Source organism: Gekko japonicus, unplaced genomic scaffold, assembly GCF_001447785.1.
Source record: "Gekko japonicus isolate JY-2015 unplaced genomic scaffold, Gekko_japonicus_V1.1 scaffold698, whole genome shotgun sequence".
Classification (NCBI taxonomy): domain Eukaryota; kingdom Metazoa; phylum Chordata; class Lepidosauria; order Squamata; family Gekkonidae; genus Gekko; species Gekko japonicus.
In genome coordinates, this window is record NW_015168069.1 from 42,343 (window position 1) to 57,549 (window position 15,207).

A 15,207-nucleotide genomic window follows, 5' to 3' on the forward strand; every position below is an offset into this window, starting at 1 on the left:
CCCCATGGTTCTATGCGGAGCTGGAAGCCTCAGATCGTGGAGTGACAGGGCGGAGGGAGGGAGGGGAACGTCTCCTTTTTGTGGGCCTCCTTCCTGCAAGTTGGGAAAAGCTTGCTCTCGGGAAGCAAGCAAGCCTTCCTGCTGGAAAGAGACGTTTTTGCGCTCGACAGCAGCGGCGTTCCCATCCCGGTGCCGGCTCCGGAGCGGACCGGGGCTCCCTCCGCTCGGTCCAAGGAAGGAAACGTTTGTGGCCAGAAGGACCCCGTCGCTTCTGGGACAAGCCGTAGGCTGGGGGTGGGAGCCAGCGCTCCCGCTAAGCTCTGGAGTCTTGTGAGCAACAATTCTACCCCCTGAGCTCCTGGCGTTCAAGTGGCGAGCCGGCGATTGGGCTGCGGCAGACATGAGTCTCCTCTGGAGCCCTCCTCCCTGAGCCGAGACAAAAAGGTGTAAGCCGGGGGCTAAGAAAACGGTGCGCTCGCTCACGCGAACTCAGCTTCGAGGGAACACTGGTTGTGCAGCCCCTGCGAAGGGAAGGGGTTGGCCGCTTGCGACCACGGCCTCTTTCGGAGGACAGGCGAAGCGTGTGCCTCTTCCGAAATCAAAACCCCCCAGCAGTCCGACAGCGGCGAGGGACCGAAGCCAGGCGAGGTGTGGCTTCTGGAGGGGACTCTGGGTACGCGCCTTACACGTGGCCAAGCGCGGCGGTGTCTGTGTGTGTTTTGCATTCCGCCCCGCCGTGCGCCTCGAACTTCCCTTTCTGCCGGGGCACTGCCTGGGGGCAGGAGAGATGGGCCACCAAACGGATCAGGTTGCATCTGTGCTTTAAAAAAATAAAAATAATCTGCGGGGGCTTCGCAAAGTTGCTTCAAAAGCTTCTTGAACTCGTTTCAGGGTTCAATTCTCAGCGAGCTTCTCTCTGTTTCCCGCAGACGGATAGAGAAGCCTGCATGGCTGGCCAGGCTCTTGAGCGCCCCAGGACCAATGTTCCCTCTAAGCTGAGTGAGTGTGAGCCAGCTCACCGGTTTTGAGCCTCCAGCTCAGACATTTTCGTCTTAGCTCAGGAAGGATAGCCCCAGAGCAAACTAACTGATGCAGGAGCCCAATCGCTTGCTCACAACTTTAATGCCAGCAGCTCAAAAAGTAGAATTTTTGCTCATGAGTCTCCACAGCTGAGAGGGAGCCTTGGTTCTGGAGGCACCGAAAGGGCTGTGGGGGGCGGGGGGGGGTAGCCCAGGCGAGCTAAGCAGCTTGGTCGTTGTTGGGATACCTTGGGATAAGTTGTGAGCGTGCGATTTGGCTGGTGCATAGACTCGTCTGCTCTGGAGCCCTCCTTCCTGAGCTGAGACAACAATGTGTGAGGCAGAGGCTAAAAAACGGCGAGCTGGCTCACACAAACTCAGCTTAGGGGGAACCCTGCTGCCAAGGAAGTCCAGGGTGGTGAGGCAGAGGCAGGCAACGGCAAGCCACCTCTGAATGTCTCTTGCCTTCAAAACCCTGCAGGGTTCCCATCAGTCCAGGCTCGTCGCCAGGATTTTGTGGCTTGCGGGGCAATTCTTTTCCTGGCGGGGCTGAACTTCTCAGTGCAGAAAGGAAAACCATTGAGCCAATAGGAAGCTGTGACCAGGATAGAGCTCTACATTGCTGTGACCAGGATAGCTCTCTACATTGCAAACTGCCAGCCACTTTAGACCACAGTTCTCAGCTGCTGCAAGTTAACCAGTTCTGCCAGCCTGAGCAACAATCCTGAGAACAAGCCGGCAGGTGGGGGCGATGACTTAGGAGGCAGAGAAACTCTCTTAAAGGAGACCGGTTTCTTAACACAGAGCTAGAAGGGTCCTAGAGGTCACCTACTCCAACCCCCATGGTCAGTATGGGAAATGGTCAACTACAACACCCCGCTCTGCTTAAAGGAGCGCACGCCCTTTTAAAAAAAAAAGTTTAAAATGATTGAAAATCATTTACAGGAGAAATTCTTGTAGGGCTTTTCCTTTAAGAAGGGGGACAGAGCTCCCCGAAAGCCCCACGGTGGCGACGGGCCTGCATCAGTTGGCTGTGGCTTGCCGGCACTTTCCACCCCCACCATACCCTGGCCCGGGCTGCTGAGTGGCTTGCTCTTGGCCGGCAGGGGCCTGGAGGATGAGGAGGAGAGTCACACACACACACACACACCCCGGGAGGAGGAGAACGCAGTGGGATCTGCCTCCTTCCAAGGGCAGTGGCTGCCCCTCCACGCCAGGGAAGGGACATGAGTTCCGTTTGCTTGCAAAAGGAGCTGAGGGCCATTAAGAGTGCAGGGGTCGCCGCTGCCCCCTCCGCTCTGGCGCAGCAGCGCCACCCAATCGAGCCAGATGAGAAGCATCGTGTTACACGAGGTGATCGTGTCTTGCAGGGAGCATGTGGGGCACGGGCAGTGTTCCCTCTAAGCTGAGTTAGTGTGAGCTAGCTCACAGTTTTTTAGCCTCCGGCTCACCCATTTTTGTCTTAGCTCAGGAAGCTAAGCTAACCAGAGCAATCTAACGTATGCAGTAGCCAAATCGCTCACTCACAATTTTAATGCCAGGAGCTCAGAAAGTAGAATTTTTGCTCACTGGACTCCACAGCTTAGAGGGAACATTGGGCATGGGTCGGTCAAGTGGCATGGAATACGGGGTCCTTTTAATGTCCCAATTGGCTTCTGATTGGCAGAGACTGCATAGGGCCAGGGATTGTTATGAGGGCCGGATCTGACATAAATGAGACCTTTTTGAGCCGGGCCAGGTGTGCCATAAAATGGAATGCCAGGTAGCGGAGATAGAAACTTTATAAAGGACACAAAACACAAAGGTTTTTTTTTACTTAAAATAAAAACATGCTGAAAACTTGAGCACTCTTGCAATATCTTGTTTCTTGAACCGTGTCTGATAACTGACACCGCTTGCTCTGAATGACTGCATCAAAATGTCTGTGCCGTTGCAATCTTGAGTCTGCTGTTCAGGTGTGTGTCTGTAAGCTGCAAACCTACGATGACGCAGCAGCAGCAGAACTGGAAGAAGCAGAAGACAGCCAGTTCCACTGCGGGCCTGAGAGAAGCCCTCCGGGGGGCCTCATCCGGCCCCCCAGGCCGCATGTTTGACACCCCTGGCATAGGGTAATCCACAGCTAGGGAGGGAGGACAACATTCCTGGTCAGTGGAGGGTCTTGCCACTGAACAGGAGAGTATTTATTGGCTTCATTTACATCCCACTATTCTCCCCAGAGGAGACCCCAGGTGGCTCACATCCTCCTCCTCCTCTCCTCTGTTTTATCCTCACAACAACCCTGTGAGGTAGGCTAGTGTGAGTGACTGGCCCAAGGGTCCACCAGCCAGCTTCCATGCCACAAGCGGAGATTCGAACCTGGGTCTCCCAGATCTTAGTCTGACACTCTAACCACTACACCACGTTGGCTCACGTTGAGTTAACTGTCCAGTGCCCATTCTGTGAAGGTACCCGAAGGTCATCTAGTCAAACCTCCTGCTGATTTTCTTTTGTTGGCACCAAGGGAAACTTCAGAGGGATGTGCTTGAAAAGGGGCTCAGTTTTGGTCCATTCTAGTTATCTGTATTCTTAATTAAAGGGTTAGGGTTAGAGCTGCAGTGGCTCAAGTGGTTAAGACGCTGAACTGCAGGCTGTGGAAGGTTGGTAGTTCAGCAGTTCGAGACCTGAGTGTGCCGCATGACGGAGTGAGCTCCCGTCTCTAGTTCCAGCTCCTGCCAACCGAGCAGTTCGAAAGCAGGAAATTGCAAGCACCTTCAGTGGGAAGGGAACAGCGTTCCGTGCACCTCTGCGTTTAGTCATGCCGGCCACATGACCACGGAAACGTCTTCGGACAGTGCTGGCTCTTCGGCTTGGAAATGGAGATGAGCACTGCAACCCTAGAGTCGGATTCGACTGGCTTTCGAGCAAGGGAAACCTATTCTTAATCCTAGTCGTTATGGGTGTCCATTTTCTTTAGAACATTATTTATTCCCATTAGTCTCAAGGGAAAGGCATTTCTGGCTGTAAACAGACACACACACACACCCCATCCAACTAGGGCTCCGTTCTCCAAGACAGTACCCCGCACCCAAGAGATCCTCCTTATCAAATTGCCGGCAAAGAGGTGAAATCGTCCCTGTTTCGCATGCAGTTAAAATTCTCATCTGCACAGAAGGCAAAGCACGCGGCAGTCCAAGAGAATGGGGAGGGGCGTGAATAAAGATACAAGAGGGATATCCTCCTGCACCTGTCACGTTAGTCATATTTAAAGCAGAGGTTGGAGAGGTCTATTTTTACATGAAAAGGGAGTCTAGGTGAGGGGAGCTGAACCCTGACCATCACACCTTAGAAACTGGAGCAGGGCAGAGTGCTGCAGGTGGGGAGGAGTCGCTTCCGCCTTCCCTCCTTCTGTGCTCTCGCCAGTGGAAATGGCCGCGGGCCCCCGTCTGTCCCTCTCTCAAGCTCCACGTGTCCTTGAGTGATGTGATTGAGGACCTGTGGTGTCCACGAAAGGGGCAAGCGGGGAAACCAGTTTGGGAGGGAAGGCAGAAGTGCGGTGCTCTGAGCGACAGCCAGCGATAGAGTCGTTTTAATCAATTAATTAGCATATGGCAGGGTGTGTGGAATAGCCAGGAGGATCCTAAGATTGTCTGGCAGCGAGACGTTCTAGCGCTTTTCGTGTTATGCACCACGAGGTAGCAAGCTAGATTTGTTTTGAAGAAGGTAAGAGATGTTTCGGAGGTGGTTAGCCGTTGCCTGGACCCTGGTGTTCCTTGGAGGTCGCCCTTCCAAATATTAGCCAAGGCTGACCCTCCTTAGCTTCTGAGATCTAATGAGATCAGGCTAGCCTGGGTCGGGGCACAGAGTAGTTGAGAAGAAGGAGGAGGAGAAGAAGAAATTGAATTTATACCCCGCCCTTCACTACCTGAAGGCGTCACAGAGTGGCTTACAATCTCCTTTCCCTTCCTCCTCCCCACACCCTGTATGAGGTAGGTGGGGCTGAGAGAGCTCTTTCGAGGACTGCTTGTGAGAGAACAGCTCTGAGAGAACTTGTGACTGACCCAAGGTCACCCCAGCAACTGCAAGTGGAGGAGTGGGGAATCAAACCCGGTCCTCCCAGATTTAGAGTCCGCGCTCTTAACCACCACACCAAACTGGCTCTCCCTGATGACACATGTGACTGGGAGCTGGGTTGGGGTAGAGGTTAAGAGTGTTGATCTAGCACCTGGGAGACCTGTGTTACAATCCCCAATCATGCCATGGGAGCTTGCTGGGTGACCTTGGGCCAGTCATGCAGACTTTCAGACTGTCCTGCCTTATGGGGTTGTTGTGAGGGTTAGTAATAAGAAGAGATGGGATTTATACCCTGCCCTTCACTACCCGAAGGAGTCTCAGAGCAACTTACCGTCTCCTTTCCATTCCCTTAGAGTTGAGCTGCGGTGGCTCAAGTGTTTAAGACGCTGAACTGCAGGCTGTGGAAGGTCAGTAGTTCGAGACCCGAGTTGCCACATGACGGAGTGAGCTCCCGTCTCTAGTTCCAGCTCCTGCCAACTGAGCAGTTCGAAAGCAAGAAATTGCAAGTAGATAAATAGGGACCACTTTGGTGGGAAGGTCACAGCGTTCCGTGCGCCTTGGTGTTGAGTCATGCCGGCCACATGACCAAGGAGACGTCTTTGGACTGTGCTGGCTCTTCGGCTTTGAAACGGAGATGAGCACCGCAACCCTAAAGTCGGACATGACTGGCTTTCAAGCAAGGGAACCTTTTCCTTTACTTCCCTTCCCTTAGAGTCCGTGCTTGTAACCGCTACACCCAACTGGCTCTCACACATATGTTCCTGATACATTGATGTGTGAATGGGAAGTTGTCTCCCTTTCTTCCAACTGAGACGGCAGCAGCGTGGGGTGCAGACCTCTCAGGGCTGCTTTTCGGGGACGTGAGCCCCCTCAGAGTGATCTCTCAGGTCTTGCCTGGTATGACCCTGGTCTGTCTTGTGTTTCTGATTACCGTGTGCTCCCGTTGATGTGCCAATATGGGCACTGCCTGTTGTGCGGGGACAGCCAAGAGTGGTGTTTGGGCCACATCGGCTGGGAGCGGGAGATGTTTGGGGAGATGGACAACCAGAGGGGGACAGCAGAGCCTCTCTATCTTTGCCTTGGTAGAGAGCCCGTTCGGCATAGTGGTTAAGAGCGGCAGACTCTAATCTGGGAGAACCGGGTTTGATTCCGCACTCCTCCACACCCAGCTGCTGGTGTGACCTTGGGTCAGTTATAAGTTCTCTCAGAGCTGTTCTCTCAGGAGCAGTTCTTTCAGAGATCTCTCAGCCCCAGATACCTCACAGGGTGTCTGTTGTGGGGAGGGAAAGGGAAAGGAGTTTGTAAGCCGCTCTGAGACTCCAAATGAAGGGTGGGGTATAAATCCAATTCTTCTCCTTCTTCCTTCTCCTTCCTTCTTCCTTCTCCTTCCTTCTCCTTCTCCTTCCTTCTCCTTCTCCTTCCTTCTTCTTTCTTCTTCTCCTTCCTTCTCCTTCCTTCCTTCTTCTTTCTTCTTCTCCTTCCTTCTTCTTTCTTCTTCTCCTTCCTTCTCCTTCCTTCTTCTTCTTTCTTCTTCTTCTTTCTTCTTCTTCTTCCAATTTCTCCTCCTCCTCCTCCTCCTCCTTTCTTCTTCCAGAACAAGCCATTGTGCAGTTACTTGTCTTCTACACCACCATTAAAGACACATCAGAGGGCCCCATTATCCTTTAGAATTGGCCAACTGTTTTGCTCCCAGGAGCAGCAGAATATCTCTGCTGGTCATGGCTTTGCTGAAGACGGACTTGAGACTCGATGGAGGGCAGTGCCAGTTCCAGATGTTGGGGGTCTCTGGGCAGACAATGCCTAGGGCCCCCTCATGCCTCCCTTGCTTTCCACCAACCCAGCCTGACTGTGCATCCTTCCCCCCCTCCCCACAGCCTCTGCCACATTTACGCCCAGAGAGCACACCAGCTATGAAGCTACTGTAGCTTTCAGAAGCCCCCGGCGGATGAACTACTGAGCAGAAGTCCATTAGTGGCTATGAGCCACAAGGTGTCGATGGAGGACTCCTGATAGCCCCTGGTATTTCTGGCCCCTGTGTGACACAGAGTGTTGGACTGGATGGGCCATTGGCCTGATCCAGCACTGGCTTCTCTTATGTTGTTATGTCTGGGGCAAGGGATGCTCTGTATTCTTGGTGCCTGGGGGGGCGTGGGAGGGCTTCTGGAGTTCTGGCCCTGCTGGTGGACCTCCTGATGGCCCCTGGGTTCTGGCCACTGTGTGACACACAATGTTAGACTGGATGGGCCACTGGCCTGACCCAACATGGCTTCTCTTGTGTTCTGATGTGCTGGCAAGCTGGGAGCATGGGTCGTGGAGAGCTTGCAAGCAAACGGGCATGGAAGGCCTCCCCCCCCCGACTGAGCTGCCCCACCTCAGGGGATGCTGATGCCAGCCCTGATGGAGGGTCCAAATGGGCGAGATCCTGGGATATCCACGAACAGACCTTCTCAGCATTTGTGAATGCCACATTGGCTGTGTCCCAAGACCCCGATTCGGACTACAGTTGCAGTGCTTGGGGGGGGGAAGGGTCAAGGGGTGAGTCGGGCACAGCTTCGCCAACCGAAACCGACTCCCAGCTCCCGGGAGGGGGTAAAGACAGGCCAAGAAAGGGTGCCTCTCAGCTGCCGTGCCGCCGTCCTGATATGATGGAAGGAACTGTTTGACTCTGCAAAACTCTGGGGAGAGACTTGGATGGATCTGCTGGCATCATGTCTCTTTTGACTCAATCCCTGAGAAGGAGTGAGGATCTTTCAAAATGTGATATGCCCAGAGGCCCATGGCCGGTTCGAAAACTATTAATTTAAGAAGAAGAAGGAAGGATTGGATTTACACCCCGACCTTCACTACCCAAAGGTGTCTCAGAGCAGCTTACAAACTCCTTTCCCTTCCCCTCCCCACAACAGACACCCTGTGAGGTAGGTGGGGCTGTGAGAGAGCTCTTGACAGAAACTGCTCTTTTTCAAGAACAGCTCTTGATAGAACTACGACTTGCCCAAGGTCATCCAGCCAGGTGCAAGTGGAGGAGTGGGAATCTAACCCGGTTCTCCCAGATTAGAGTACATGCACTTAACCACGACACCAAACTGCAACTCTAATTTATCATTAGTTCCGCTCTATCCTGCTAGGGACAGGTCTCACCTGGAGTCCTGTGTCCAGTTTTGGGCACCACGTATTAGGAAGGATGTTGACAAGCTCGAGCGTGTCCAGAAGAGGGCAACCAGGATGGTGAGAGGGTTGGAATCCAAGTCTTATGAGGAAAGGCCGAAGGAGTTGGGTCTGTTTAGCCTGGGAAAGAGAAGGCTTAGAGGGGACATGATTGCAGTCTTCAAGTATCTGAAGGGCTGTCATGTAGAAGATGGAGCGGATCTATTGAGGCCTCTATTTAAGGAAGCACCTTGGCAGAGGCACGAGCCTCTGGCACGAGCCGAAGGGTGAGCTAAAGGGCTCTTTGCCTGTGGCTCTTAGCCTAGGGACTCTTAGACTAGGGGCGCTGTAAGAAGCCCAAAAAGAGCCAGAAAGACAAGGCCCTAGGCTCTTTGTCTTTCCCGTAAAATAATTTGACTTGATAACAAAACCCACATAAATACCAAGGGTTTAAAAGGGGGATTATATTTATTTATTTTAAAAGAATTATGAAGCCAGAATGCCAGCAGGGGGTTGGGGGCTATCCAGTGTTTTGCACGGAGTGTCACATGTATGACTATCTGCCCACTGGGCAGAAGTCTTGGGTGTGTCCTCGGTGCAAGGAGCTCCTGGTTCTCAGGGAACGTGTGTGCTCCCTTGAGGCCAAGGTGGCTGACCTGGAGAAGCAGAGACAGTCAGCTAGGCACACAGAAAAGACTCTCGGGGACTTGTTAGCTTCGTCCCACTCTGGATCTGGCAGCCCCGCTGCTGTCAGGGAGCATGAGGGTCTAGGGGAAACAGGGCACCATGCTGAGGATAAGGGGAATGTGCCCTCAGAAGGGACCTCTTCCCCAGCTGGTGAGCGGCTCTCCTTTTGCACCAAGGAACCATCCCTGAGCAGGGTGGGAGGGGGGCTCTTGGTAGTGGGTGATTCGATCCTTAGGCAGGTAGACAGCTGGGTGGCGAACCCGCGTACTGACCGTATGGTGACTTGCCTGCCTGGTGCGAAGGTAGCGGACATTACGCGTGTTTTAGATAGGCTGGTAGATAGTGCTGGGGAGGAGCCAGTGGTCGTGGTGCATGTCGGCACCAACGATGTGGGGAAATGCAGTCGTGAGGTCCTGGAGGAGAAATTTAGGCTGCTGGGCAGGAAACTTAGGTCCAGGACCTCCAAGGTAGCCTTCTCAGAAGTGTTACCTGTTCCACGCGCAGGGCCGGAGAGACAGGCAGAGATCAGGAGTCTCAATGCGTGGATGAGACGATGGTGTAGGGGGGAAGGGTTCAGGTTTGTTAGGCACTGGGATACTTTTTGGAACAAGAGGGAGCTGTACAGGCGAGACGGTCTCCACTTGTCCCGAGAAGGAACCAGGCTGCTGGCACTTAAAATCAAAAAGGTGGCAGAGCAGCTTTTAAACTGAATATTGGGGGAAAGCCGACAGGAGATGAAAAGTCTCTGGTTCGGGTTGGCTCATCTGAGAGAGGTGAGGGGGTACCGGTTGCTTTTCTACAGGGAGGTGGATTGAAATTGTCCACAGAGGCCATGGCTGGTGACATGGACTGCCGGACAACGACTCGAGATAGCAAGAGGAAGGATGCAGGCTTAACTTGTAAGGGAAATTACAGCTGTTTCTATACAAATGCTAGAAGTGTCCGAGGTAAAATCGGGGAGTTGGAGTGCTTGGTGTCGGAGGGAAAAATAGACATTGTGGGTATTTCTGAAACTTGGTGGGATGAGGAAAATCAGTGGGACACAGTGATTCCCGGTTATATATTATATCGGAAGGATAGGGGGGGAAGGGTTGGAGGTGGGGTAGCTCTGTATGTCAGAGAGGGTATAAAGTCTAGAAAGATTGAGAGGCTAAGTGAATTGGATTCGCTTCTGGAAGTTCTATGGGTTGAAATAGGGGGGCCAAAAGGAAACTTAACACTGGGAGTTTGTTATCGCCCACCAGATCAAAAGATAGAGGAGGATTATAAAATGATGAATGCCTTAAAGATAGCAACTAGACAAAAACACTGTGTAATAATAGGTGATTTTAACTACCCACACATTGATTGGGTCAATATGTGTTCTAGTCGGGAAAAAGAGATTGAGTTTCTAGACACTCTAAATGACTGTGCTATGGAGCAGATGGTCACGGAACCTACCAGGGGAGAGGCGATCCTTGATTTGGTCCTAAGTAACACTCAAGACCTGGTGAGAGATGTAAAAGTGATTGCACCGCTTGGAAACAGTGATCATAATGTTGTTGAGTTCATCATTTGTACAAATAGAGAATTGGCCAAAAAGACTCACACAACCATTTTTAACTTTAAAAGGGGTAATTTCTCTGATATGAGGGGACACGTGGGGAGGAAACTGAAAGGAAAAGTAGAAAGGGTCAAAACAATTGGGGAAGCTTGGGATCTATTTAAAACTACGATCCTAGAAGCTCAAAAAATATATATTCCGCAGGTTAGGAAAGGCACAAACAGGTATAGGAAAAAGCCTGCATGGTTAACAAACAGAGTAATGGAGGCTGTAAAAAGTAAAAAGAATTCCTTTAAGCAGTGGAAAGCTAGTCACAGTGAGGCTGATAAAACGGAACACAGGCTATGGCAAATAAAATGCAAGTCTGAGGTCAGGCAGGCAAAAAGGGAATATGAGGAGCATATAGCAAAAAACGTAAAAACCAACAATAAAACTTTCTTCAAATACATTAGAAACAGGAAACCAGCCAGGGAGGCAGTGGGGCCCTTGGACGACCAAGGGGTAAAAGGAGTATTGAAGGATGATAGGGAAATGGCTGAGAAGCTAAATGCATTTTTTGCCTCCGTCTTCACTGTGGAAGATGAGAAGTGCTTGCCCACTCCAGAACCACTGATTTCAGGAGGGGTGTTGGAAGACCTGAGTCAGATTGAGGTGATGAGAGAGGAGGTCCTAAAACTGATAGACAACTTAAAAACTGAAAAATCACCAGGCCCAGATGGCATACATCCGAGAGTTCTGAAAGAACTCAAATGTGAACTTGTAGATCTCCTGACAAAGATATGTAATCTTTCCTTAAAATCTGCCTCCATTCCTGAGGATTGGAAGGTAGCTAATGTCACTCCCATCTTTAAAAAGGGTTCCAGAGGAGATCCGGGAAATTACAGGCCAGTCAGTCTGACGTCGATACCGGGTAAATTGGTGGAAACCATTATTAAGGAAAGAATTAGTAGGCACATAGATGAACAAAACCTATTGAGGCAGACTCAGCACGGTTTCTGTAAGGGAAGATCTTGTCTCACTAACCTGTTAGTGTTCTTTGAGGGGGTGAACAAACATGTGGACAAGGGGGATCCAATAGATATTATTTACCTTGACTTCCAGAAAGCTTTTGATAAAGTTCCTCATCAAAGGCTCCTAAGTAAGCTCAAAAATCATGGGATAGAAGGACAAGTCCTTTTATGGATCAAAAACTGGCTAGTTCATAGAAAACAGAGAGTGAGTGTAGGTGGGCAATTTTCTCAGTGGAGGGTGGTAAGCAGTGGGGTACCGCAGGGATCAGTACTTGGTCCACTGCTTTTTAACTTGTTCATTAATGATTTGGAGATGGGAGTAAGCAGTGAAGTGGCTAAATTTGCGGATGATACAAAGTTGTTCAGGGTGGTGAAAACCAGTGAGGATTGTGAGGCACTCCAAGGGGATCTGTCAAGGATGGGCGAGTGGGCGTCAACATGGCAAATGGGGTTCAATGTGGCCAAGTGCAAGGTGATGCACATTGGAGCCAAAAATCCTAAATATAAATACACATTGATGGGGTCTGAACTGGCAGAGACTGAGCAAGAGAGAGATCTTGGAGTTGTAGTGGATAACTCACTGAAAATGTCGAGACAGTGTGTGACTGCAATAAAGAAGGCCAATGCTATGCTGGGGATTATTAGGAAGGGTATTGAAAACAGATCAGCCAATATAATAATGCCCCTATATAAATCAATGGTGAGACCTCATTTGGAATACTGTGTGCAGTTCTGGTCACCACACCTTAAAAAGGATATTATAGCTTTGGAAAAAGTGCAGAAAAGGGCAACTCGAATGATAAAAGGGTTGGAACACTTTCCCTATGAGGAAAGGTTAAAGCGCTTAGGGCTCTTTAGCTTGGAGAAAAGACGACTGAGGGGTGACATGATCGAGGTTTATAAGATTATGCATGGGAAAGAGCAGGTAGAGAAAGAGGTACTTTTCTCCCTTTCTCACAATACAAGAACTCGTGGGCACTCCATGAAACTGCAGAGCGGTCGGGTTAGAACGGATAAAAGGAAGTACTTCTTCACCCAAAGAGTGATTAACACTTGGAATTCACTGCCACAGGAAGTGGTGGGTGCTACAAGCATGGATGGCTTCAAAAGGGAATTAGATAAGCATATGGAGCAGAGGTCCATCAGTGGCTATTAGCCACAAGGTATAGCTAGGGGCTCTGGGGCAAGTGATGCTCTGTCTTCTTGGTGCTTGGGGGGGGGTCAACAGTGGGAGGGCTTCTAATGTCCTGGCCCCACTGCTGGACCTCCTGATGGCACTGGTATTTCTGGCCACTGTGTGACACAGAGTGTTGGACTGGATGGGCCTTTGGCCTGATCCAACATTGGCGTCTCTTATGTTCTTATGTTCTTATTATCTCTTGCTCTGGATTGCAAGACTAGATCTAATGGGTGGAAATTACAAGGGAGTAGATACCGGCTAAATATCAGGAGGAACTTCCTAACTGTAAGAGTGGTTGAGCAGTGGAACAGACTGCCTCGGGAGGTGGTGGATGCTCCTTCGCTGGACGTTTTCAAGCGGAGGCTGGACAACCCTCTTTCGGGTATGCTGTAGGGCTCTCTTTCGGCTTTGCTCCTACAGAGTGCAGGGGGTTGGACTAGATGACCTGCAAGGTCCCTTTCAACTCTTAACATTCTACGATTCTATGATTTAAAACCGTCCCCCCCCAGCCCAGCCCAGCGTCCCTCACTACAACGTATGTGCCAAGTCACACCTTGCACTTTATTTCTGAGAAATCTCTTCGTCTTTAAGATGGTCCATTCATTAGACAACAAATCAACATAAATGATTCCTACAGAATTGTCAATGGCCCTATATGAACTTTAAAAATTGCTGATACATCCGTTCATTGGCCAGTAACGACGTGTTCTCGCAATTTGTGTGGTTCTTCAGTCATTGCAATGTGTCTCTCGTTGTCAAGGAGTTGCTATGGTAACTGGTTCGTAAATATTTTACTTCTCAGAAGTACGGTTATAAGTGAAGGGTTCCTATTTTTCGAGCTTGGTGCTATTAATGTAGGGACTTCCCCACAAATGTCCCTCTAGTTTTTCTTTTAGTTCAAGATGGGTAATGTTTCCTCTAAGCTGTAGAGTCTTGTGAGCAAAAATTCTATTTTGTGAGCTACTGGCATTAAAGTTGTGAGCAAGCAATTTGGCTGCTGCAGAAATTAGTTTGCTCTGGAGCCCTCCTTCCTGAGCTGAGACAAAAATGTGTGAGCCAAAGGCTAAAAAACTGTGAACTAGCTCACACTAACTCACCTTAGAGGGAACACTGGCAGCCATATTAGTCCTAGCAGTTCAAAAGCAAGAAATTGCAAGTAGATAAATAGGTACCGCTTCAGTGGGAAGGTAACAGCGTTCCGTGCGCCTCGGCGTCTAGTCATGCTGGCCACATGACCACAGAAATGTCTTCGGACAGCGCTGGCTCTTCGGCTTAGAAACGGAGATGAGCACCACAACCCTAGAGTCGGATTCAACTAGCTCTCGAGCAAAGGAAACCTTTACCTTTACTAGCAGAAGAAAAGAGCAAGAGTTTCAGGAGCACCTTAAAGGCTAACGAGATTTGGGGCAGGGGAGGAGCTTACACAAGTGACTGGCTCACTTCTTCAGAGCCTACCCCAAGACCAAGAAAGGGGGATTGTGTTTTATTGTGGATTAAAACTCTGATGAATCAGAACTTGAATTCCTTGAGCAAGTGTATGCCCTTAAGATTGTGGCAAACGTCTCTTTGCATTCGCTGGTTTGCTAATTTACCTGAGGTGGTTTTGCCCCAACATTCTCAGCGAAAGTCTCATGATGAGGCTACTGTCTTGTGCTGTTCACTCCTGAGATAGAGAGACCAGGAATTCACAGGACTGGAGGGCCTGAATGGGGATTCTGGGAACCTGTGGCTGCACCATGGCTGTTCACCAGCAGAGGGAGCCACACTGGCCTGTTCTCCGCTGTGCTCAGGAGCCACTGGTGTTGATGGCCAGAAGGTGGCGCTGCACAGGCCAGGTCAAAAGATGTCATGTGATGAAATGTGGTCAAAAGGGCTCTACCTGTCCCCATGGAAAACCTGCAAATTGGGGTGAACGTCTTAGCCTGAACTCCTTTTTGGTCTGAGTCGCAACCAACCTGCCTGCTCAGAACTTGTTTTGGCTTTGGCCCAGCAGACTGACTTGAATGTAAAATATGTTACGTATGGCTGAGTCCTTTGCAAATGGAACAATGGCATTAGGAAGGACACTGGGTGGGTCATCTGTCAGTGTTCCCTCTAAGCTGAGTTAGTGTGAGCTAGCTCAGTTTTTTAGCCTCCAGCTCACACATGTTTGCCTTTGCTCAGGAAGGAGGGCTCCAGAGCAAACTAATTTATGCAGTAGTCAAATCACTCGCTGAAGTGTAGTGGGTTCGACGCATTAAGAAACCTCTGGAACCGATGTAGTGATCAGCATGGTTTACTGGTACACAACAAAGACAAATAAGCAACGGCCGGGTGGCCAACTATATACATCCCTGGGGACACACCCCTAGGTCCCGTTGGCGGGTTTGAATCTCCCGCCAAGGTCCCATTGGTCCCCCCAGTGGAGAGACCCGGATCCTAGTCCCCATTGTTCTGCTGATTCAAGCTCAGGAGTGTGCGCTGGCCTCAGGTGGCGGTCAGCGGACACAACACTCGCTCACAACATTAAAGTCAGTAGCTCACAAAGTAGACTTTTTTCTACTGGTTATCCTGGAGAGCAAGGCCTTCCCCTAA

General features: G+C 50.5%; 1 protein-coding gene across 1 annotated transcript in view; it reads left to right on the forward strand.

Annotated features, from left to right (window-relative positions):
• ITGA11 (integrin subunit alpha 11) overlaps positions 1–15,207 on the forward strand; it is a 164,405-nt gene that overhangs the window by 9,822 nt on the left and 139,376 nt on the right. The gene's annotated exons all lie outside the window — the stretch shown is intronic.